Source organism: Falco punctatus (genome assembly GCF_963210335.1).
Source record: "Falco punctatus genome assembly, chromosome: 12".
Classification (NCBI taxonomy): Eukaryota; Metazoa; Chordata; class Aves; order Falconiformes; family Falconidae; genus Falco; species Falco punctatus.
This window is the reverse complement of record NC_137592.1, coordinates 9,671,715-9,681,051: the sequence shown is the minus strand read 5'-3', so window position 1 is coordinate 9,681,051 and position 9,337 is coordinate 9,671,715. Positions and strand designations below refer to the sequence as shown.

General features: G+C 39.7%; 1 protein-coding gene across 6 annotated transcripts in view; it reads left to right on the top strand.

Moving 5' to 3' along the window:
• KIF16B (kinesin family member 16B) overlaps nucleotides 1-9,337 on the top strand; it is a 166,652-nt gene that overhangs the window by 24,757 nt on the left and 132,558 nt on the right. The window lies entirely within an intron of this gene.

The window sequence follows — 9,337 nt, the reverse complement described above, 5'->3', positions numbered from 1 at the left end:
GGCACTGGGCTGCCCCATCCTTTTATAACGACGGAAAGGCCGCGTTGGCGAAGATAGGAAACTGCCGAGAGGCAAGGGCCTGCCAGGGGTGTACGACTAGGCTTCTAAAGCGTGGGATAAAGCCCTTCGTCTAGAAACTGAAACTCCTTCTACCTGCTTGAAAGGGATTGGTGTCTAGTTCGTTTGTAGCACCAGCTTTTGTGGAGGAGCCCTTACAGTAGAGGTTACTAGTAGGCTACTTAAGCTCAAAGTATAGAAGAGGCAGTCTGTCTCGTTTACTGTGTTGACAGGAGTTTATTACTGCCTTCCTGAGAGGTGTCTAGAAAATACATACATTTCTTTGGTGAAATAAGTCCGTCATATGCACAACGAAGTTAATTTTGACTGATATAATTTGAGAACCGTTTGTAGAAGATGATCAGATTCTACTGGCAGTGCTCTTACTTCTTCCCTTGTTCTGGAATGATGTTGCCAATTAAAACGGAAAGTGTTCAGGGGCATGGGCAGCCAGCCAGGCTCTCACCATTCCTTTCACTTGATCCGGTTCAGGTATTTACAAAACAAAATTTGCCAGGTTCTGAAAGTTGGTCAGTATCTTGTCACTTTCACTGGGGGTAAACCAGACCTTATGACAATGAAATTGATGAAGGTAGGAAGGGGGAAATACTGCTGCTTAGTTTCAAGTAGTTTAGGCAGTTTGATGGAGCAGAGTGGTTAGAGGCCAGGCTTGGTGAATCATTTTGTCAGCCCTCCTGCTTTTCTCCTGCTCCCTCCCTTAAGTTTCAGCATATGGTCCTTAGAAAATTTATATATATTATTTTATATATATATAATTATTCTATATATACACTTTTCCTTCAAGTCTTTCTGACAGCAGGTAGCATAGGTCTTTAAAGTATTGATAAGACTTGTTATTTGTAATGGTTTGGTAGCAAAGAAGTTTTGTTTGTGGACTAGACCCATGATCTGCTAAGAGATGAAAGAGACAGGGAAATGGAAAGCATATGGCAGAAGAGAAAAGAGCAGTTAATTGTGATAGGCAGTGGAAATGGCAATTGATAAAAGTTTGAGTGGAAGTTTGCAAGTATTGTGAAAGAATATCACAGACAATGACTGTAGGCCTGGCATCTGTATTGCATGTGGGAGGATAACTTGGATGGGGCTGGATCAGAGCATATCCAGAAAATTGTTCATGATCCATGAAAAAGACCAGGCAGAGCAGACAGAGGCTTGGTGTGATCAAAGCAGCAAGCCGGGAAAGTGGTCTTTGACACTGTGTACTGAGTGGCAGTGGGTAGGCTGTGAATAAACTTATTCTGAAAACCAGTAGGCATCTGACTATGGGAATAAATGAAGTGTGAAGAGCCTTCCATTTCAAGTTGCTGAAACCTTGCTGTTTGCGGGATGGTGCTTGACGTTTATGAAACATTACTGGGAAGCTGGGTTTAGTGTTGTGGGATGTTGCTTCTAAGTCTTGATTTTTGCAGCATGGTTGCTGTTCAGCGTGGCACGTGTACTGCAGCCTGGGAGCAGTGCTGGGGTCGATGGTGCTCCTTTGCTTCAGTTAGTACTGGACTCTTGTGCTGTATATTGTAAACCAGAGATCCAATAGCTTTTCCTGTTGCAATAGTGAAGGTATGGTGAACCCCTGGCTAGGAGTAGTAATCGTGTCTTGCTTACGTCAGTTTCCCTTGTGTCTTCTCTCAGCTGTGCTCCCTTCCCCTATATGAGTGACTGCAGGGTTTTGCAGAGGAAGGGTCTTTCTGCCTGTTCAAAGGAACTTTCCAGTTGAGTGTTCATTGTGCAGCACTTATTTTCAAAATCTTTAACCTGATACTGTATAGAGTTAAATTTAATTTTGTGTCTCTAAATTTGCTTTGGTTTGTTCAAAGCTTAATCATATAATGCAGCTTATTTCATGAGTCATTTTTAATTAGAGAAGACAGAGTTAATGAATGGTTATTGGTAAGACTACTGCATTATGGAGCAGTTGCGCTGTGTGGTGTCATAGCACTGCTAATTGTGTAATAAGTCATGAACACAGATCTTGGAATGAATCATGTGATAGGAGGTTGTTGTTTAAGGATTACTTGCTGTTCCATGGCTTAGATGACAAACTTTAGTGTGGGTTTTTTTTTTTCCCTCCTCCTGCTATGATTTATTTCCAGTTGTCTTGTTTTCTCACTTGACCTGGAATTTATTTATTTCAGTGCTGTTGTTAAAGTCCTTCACCATTCTTCTTAAAGTAGTTAACATCCCAAATTGTGTTACACAGAGATTACACTAGAGGTTTTTGACTATAACACTGGATAACATAATAAAAATGATGCCCTAGGGCTTTGCAGTTACTACTTTGAAAGCAGTTGTGAGTGTGAACTTAGAAAGTTCAGTTACTTGGTGAGTCGCCATCTGTCCTTTGGTTTGCCTCATTCAGTACTGAATTGCAGTGACAGCCTTTCAGTCTGTGCTTGTATTTTAATGTTTCTGCAGAGTGGCTAAAAACCTGCCAGCTGGCAGAAGACTAGTTTTTCTTTATCGAGTAGAAATCTGCAGCGAGGTGAGGTTGGGTGGTTGATGTATTTTGCTCTGGCAAGTTAATGGTTTTGGTCACTATTATTTCTAAAGTTCATTTTCCAAAATGGTCACTAGAAACATTCATTCATTGTCTTATAATTTGGAGGACTTGACTGGAGAATCCCATATCTGGCCCCAGAAAATGCAGTTTCTCATCAAGATTCTGTCGTTCCTCAGATTGGCTGTTTACTGGGCAAAAATACGGGGTTATAGAGAAGTGTAATTGGCTTTGAGGCACTTTTCTGTTCACCTGCTGAACTGATGATTTTTGGTTACTAGTTACTAGTCACTGTCTTCTGTACAGTGTGAGATATTTGGGATCCTGTTAAGCCTAATCTAATTCTAGCTCTCTGATTTGTATCATGCACTGCATCTGTGCAGTTCAAATAAATACATTGCTTTATGTTCAGAGTCTTTTAAGAAGAATGAGGGGGTAATCTTTTCTTCCATTTTATGTTACATTTTCTCTGCAGGAAAACAAGAATTTTCAGTTAGTGTCCAGGGAAACCACTTTTATACTTTTTTGTCAGTTAAACCATCTAAAATATGCTAAATATGAAAAAATGTTTTGATGTTTAATAAAGGAAATATCAACTTGATCCTTTCAGATACTATCACTAATTCTTGTGCACCTCAATTTCTTAGACCTGATAGCTCTGTTCTGTTTAGCTTTTACTTCATGGAGTAATAGAGGAAAACAAGCTGCTTCTGATTTTTAACTTTTGTAATCTGTTTCTCGCATTTGCACAAACTAATCATTGTACTTAACTGCTTGAACAAACCAAACAATGGTCATATGCTGTCCTTACCTGTGGAAGATGCAGCTAACATCAGAATATGGGTTTGCACTGCAGTAAGTTCTTCTTCGCTGTGCTTATCCAGTGCTCTCGGTGTTTTTAAATGTTTGTTTAGATGAGCCGTGTAGACTTTCCCACAGCTTTGTTCTTATTTCCAATACAATGAAATAGAAATTCCAATATGATTTAATTTTAAATGATTAGGTTTTTAGCCCTACCTGCATGTACACACTCCTTAGATTTGTTTTCTAAACAGAAGTGACTGATGGGGAAGGCAGAAACGCATATCAGTGGCTATAGTGCTCTATGTGGTTATACAGTCAATCACAATTGTCGCATCAAAATGAACAGCTTTTATGTTTGATAGTGGCGAGACAGAGAAAATAGGTTGTCTTGCTTAGAGAAGACTGTTCTGTGACTCAGGAATTTGCTTGGATTAAAAGCTATGCGATACCAATACTTTAATCCACAAATACATTATGCACGATTATTCATTAGGCGTAAGACTGGCCCTCTTGATTTTACATTATTACACCTTTCAGTTATGCTTGTAAGTCTAACATGCGGAGCTGTTGTCAGACTACCTTGGGAAATGTAGGACCAACATTATATTATCTCTAATAACTGCTTGCACAATCCAAGCCTCGGTATCAGTAGCAAAGTTTTCAACAGCTCGAATTACTATAGCAATGCAAAGGACAGAGATATAAAATAAGCTGTTTCATTTTACAAGGGACATGTGACTAATAGTGTCTTTGTGGCAGCAAAAAGAGATAAACAAGTAAACAGTGAAGAGCCAGCTGAAGTCTTAATTTCCATTCCAAATGTTTACAAGTGATTTAGGTAGGAGTTTACTGGGGGTACGGAAGTTATAATTAACTATCCGTGCTTTCTAGATTTGAGAAGGGAAGAGACACATGGAGAATGTATTACAGAGTTTCCATTGCAGGGAAAAGGGGAATGAATTGGTATCTCATGATGAATTGCTGTGTCTAAAACATCAGTTACTGTGTATATTTTTCATTTTCATGAATTTGTAAAGATAGGGCATTTTGACAAAATGTGTACAGCATCAGTGTAACACAGGTAGAGTGAGAACAGATGGAGGGATTACAAGCAAGGACACCCACAGTGAAATATCATATCGGTCTCTGAAGTGCATGGTGAAATTTTTGCTGTGCCTGTTTCTGAGCACTGGTTGTTGGTTATTGCTCGTAAGAGGCATCGAGAATGATAGCAGAAATATAACTCTGAGCTTTGATATGGCCAAGTGTTGCAGTACTGTCACTTTCTGAACTACAGTATCAATGAGGATAAGCCATTTATCAGCAAGCTGAGTTTGCTGTTTCTTACGTTAAGTCTTTGAACTTCTGTTTTAATAATGGTGCCTGTGATTTGATTTATAATCAAGTATAATTTCTGTACTATAAAAATAAGCTGAAATACCTGTCAAGATAAGTAAGGCTTTGGTGTGCCTGGAGTGAGTGTACTTCTCTCTTGCCTCTGCCTTTATCTGTGGATGAGTCTGAATCCAATAAAAATCTGCTTCGATGCTGAGCTGGCAAGATAAACTAGCAGTTCTGAATGTAACTTTTTCACCTTGCCATATTTCTTGTCCAAAACCTTGAATCATTTAATGACCTCCAGCAGATTCTTCTCTTTGGAAAAGTGTTCAGAGTAGATACACTTCTCTCCCTGGAAGTAAGCTGTGCATATATGTATGTACAAGGGCCTTCATCAGTGTGCTGCTTGTGTGGTTAGCATTGGTTCAGTGCATAAATGTGTAAACTCTGAACTGAGTTCTTGGATCATATCAAGTTGATACTAAGAACTTGAAGTCTGAAATTAAGAGTGCTTTTGGTTTTGTAAGGTACGTTAAAAAATGGTTTTATTTTCTATTTGTTTTCTCTTACCTCTTCAAAAGGAGTTAACAGTAGGTAGAGTTGTAGTCTACAATATGGTCATGCACACCTTCTCTGAACAGGTCCTCTAGTCCAGGCAGGACCAGAGGGGTGAGCATCGTCATGACAAGAAATGTGTCATTTCTCCTTAATAATCACTACCTTTTACCTGACCTGATTGAAGATGTGCTTAGCGGATGGGTTATGGTTGGCAATGGCTCGGCGATACCCGGTGGGTATGGCCAGGTTTTAGGGTGGTGTTAAGAACAGTGGGCTGCTTCGTTCATTTGGCCTTGGCAGCTCAGCACAGGCAGGCTGCCGGACCTGAGAGAGCACAAAAATCTAGTACTTGTTCAATTGTGAGAAAGAAGTGTAGAATCTGATCCGTGTTTCCATACAGGTGAAATGAAATGATCGTTGTATGGCCCCCATGTTTAAGGTGTAGGACTCTGAGAGGAGTGGTGGGTAGGACACACAGGTATGCCTGTTCTGAAGGTGCTGTTGGCCCCTGGTTTTGATGGTGCTTGACTAGTGCTAGGGAGGCCTCTGCTTGTTAAATGTGGTGAGAACATGTATTCTTCAAGCTCAGGTACCAACAATAAATTGTGACATAAACATTTGTAATTATGTGAAAATGCCCTCAAAGATTATAAAAGTCTTAGTGGTGATGGTAGTTTATGGCTGTTGTTATTGCTGTCTGTAGTTCTGGAATGAAGATGCAATTGAGCTAGCAGTGTTTGCTAGGAAATATAGATGCTATGTATTATGAGGCTCCTCTAATTGGTATCTATGTGGATCATATATTTGAGAAAGGGATGTAGTAAGCTGTGTTATAGGGTTGCAAGCAGGCCATTTAAAAATTGAGGAAAGAGATCTTTCTCTTGAGAGTTGGAGAACTTGCTGTTGAAGCAAATGTAAGTAGGAGGGACAACTTGCTCGCAGCAGAGCATTGACTCAAACTTGTAAGGACTAGAGAAGGGAAAAAAAAAAAAGAGAAGACCCTAGTGGGCTTACAGAAAAGTCTTGTCAGTGGCAAGAATAAGTAAGAGGTGATGGAAATCTTACAATCAATATAGTAGCATGGGAGATGGTTGGTGTTTAAGTTTTAAGGTTTTGTTGGCATAAGGGTATTAAGTAGTAGATAAGTAATTTGGGCCTGGTTATGCAAGAATGGCATCCATGAAGGGGAAGGAAAACGCCAAAGTTATTTTACTTGGTAGTTGAAGTAGAACATTGCAAATAAAAAACAGAACAGCCCCTCTACTGAAGAGTTTGTTGCAAGAGGTCGTAAAATGCAGTATTGGAAAGGTGTGTTAAGGAGCGGGGTCTGATGAAGGTATGGCCTTTGCTAAAATGAAAAGGTAAAGCCAAATAGAGAGGCCAACACCAAGGATGATAGTTGGCTGGGAATTGGGATGCTGCAGGTCAGGATATTCTAGAAAAACTTGTTGGACTCTCCTTAGGCTTTTCTACAACAGCAGATGTCAGCAGTGCTGAAGCAAGCTGAAACTTAGGGGTACAAGCAATAAGAGAATGCTAGTGTTCTCTGATGGTTTGCTTCTCTAGAATTTCTCACCTGTTGTAAAGCACATGGTCTTTGAGGCTTGTTTTCTTCTTTGTTCTATGCCATTTTCCTTTGTGGTTAATCTTTTGAAGTTTTTCTGCCTAAAGTGATGAATTCGAACTTTGGAGTGTGCTACAATCACAGTGCAGTTCTGATTTGCAAATATATTGCAAAGCCAAACACTGAAGTGGTGGTTGGTGCTTTCCCCAGCAAGCCCCTGGGTCAATATCTCATGAAGTCCTGTTTCTGGAACCTCATTATCTGAATTATGTTGGAAGAGATCTACAAAAATGATGGGAATTATTGATTCAAAAAATATTGAGCTACATGTGTACTCTATGTGTTATGACTACCGGAACAGATTAGAAGATGCAAGTCTAGAAATATTTGCAAGGCTTAAATGTTGACAAGAAGAATTAAATATTTAGTTATGGCTCCTTCATAATATCGTGGAAGTAATGGAACGAAGCTAATAATGGATCAGCTTAAATAGTATCTAAGGAATTACTGCTAATGAGATAGCGCAGGTTGTGGATGAGTCTCCCGAGGGGAATGAAAGCCCAGGCAGTTGGGAAGAGCTGATTTCTTTGAAGAAAGTCATTACAGGAAACTATCTTGCTTGAATGGGAAGGAGAGACTAGACCTGGGTGACTTTTAAGTAGCTCCTGTGTTTGCCATTCTACCTCTGGCCTCCTCTACAGTGGTTTTTGCACAGCTTTGTATGTGAGAGAGATAGTAAAGGGGGTATGTGGTCTTTAAAACAGGGGATCTTTCTGTTTTCATGTATCAACTGAGATATATTAGGGAGGAAGATTCTGAAGTGCAGAGCTTTATCCTTGTGTTGGTGGGCAGCAAAATGGAGCAGCCTTGACTGCTGCAGAAGGAGCTCTGAGTTTCAGCAAAACACTGGGTTCCCGTTAACTGAAGAGTTAATGGTTGAGACTGACAGTTAATCTTGCATAAACCCTCAGAGATCAGGAAGCCCACATATAGCCTCTGTTTACATGAGCTTATTTTTCTGTCCTTTTTACTGCTTTAATGCAAATGCTTCAGAAGTTTTTCAAGCATGTGGGATTTGTCACAATGACTACCTTGTTTTGTCTGTCCCCCTCCCTAGCATTGAAGAACAAAGACCTTCCAGTGCCAGCGGGGTCAGAGAACAGTGGTGGTGTGGGCATGTGTGGGGCAACATAATTAAACTGGTCTTATTTACAGATTCTAATCCCCAAAACTTCACAATCTTAAGCATTTTGAACTTAAAACCTAGTTTCAGAATAATGTTTCCTAGCTCATTGATTTGAGTATTATCAGACACATTGCCAGGTTACCTATGCATGTTTTATCTCTAAAATGATGAACAATAAAATACTTTCAAACTCTGCTTTTTGTTGAGATCTCCCTGAGACCAGCAGAGAAGAAGGTAAGGAGTCTGTATTTTAGCTTTCCTGATGAAACAAAGTGAGAGAAAGGTGAGTCTGATTTCTCAGGCTTTGTTTATTTGAAATTAAGACCGGTTTTGAAATAAATGGGATTAGCACTTGTCTGTTTTAACCTAGCTGAGCTCTTGGACTTCAAGACTCTTAGAAGTCTGAGTATCTGAAAGGCAGGTATTGTTGGTAAGAACAGCTGACTGAATTGAAGAGCAAAGTCCTCTATTTTGCAGTAGCTATGACTACAAAGCCAGGGTTATTTATTGAGAGGGTTTTTCAGAGTTATCTAACAGAAAGAGGGCATACATGGCACTTGGCATCTTAATTGCTGATGGGCTGAAGTTCTTACTGTTGAAGGCTCAGACACTTCAAATATTGGCTTTATGAAGACTCTTCTCCAAAGAGTTTGCATTGTAAATAAAAAGTTAATAGTGAGATAGAGAAATCTGGAATACACCCATCATTTTTCTGTATGCTTATACATTTGAAAGATCTTTGTACTTAGATAACTGAAGTCATTTGTTGTTCAGTCCAGATTGTTTGGATGTGTCTCAGTAGAGGAAAAGAATGATAGAACAACAGCCTTATGGATTACTTGAGGGTTACTCAAGTAATATGGATTACTAATAGATCTGTGAGGTTAGGCACAATTCTTCCCCCCCCCCCCCCCCCCCCCCCCTTTCTAATTTGAGGACTTCTTGCCCCAAAAGAAAAGGACACTGCAGGGAAGCAATGTTTGAATCATGCTTTGTTATACACGAGAGGTTAAGCCAATACTTTATGTCTTGGGATGGCAGGAGTAAAAGAACAGATCACAAGAAACAAGGTATTAAAAGCAAAATATCACATGGACTAAAATCCAGGTGTCCTAGAGAAATTTCATACTATCATAATAGTTACAACAAAATTCCAAGGTGTCATTCAAATCAACTTGATTATGTCTGAGGTTGTATCTTACGTTACTTCTGCCAAAGGTGGGCATTTGCTACATTTTCTTAAAGGCTGGCATCAGAAATGCGTGTGAGGGGGTTCACATGTGGATATCTTAAAACTTAGCTATGCAGGACTAGT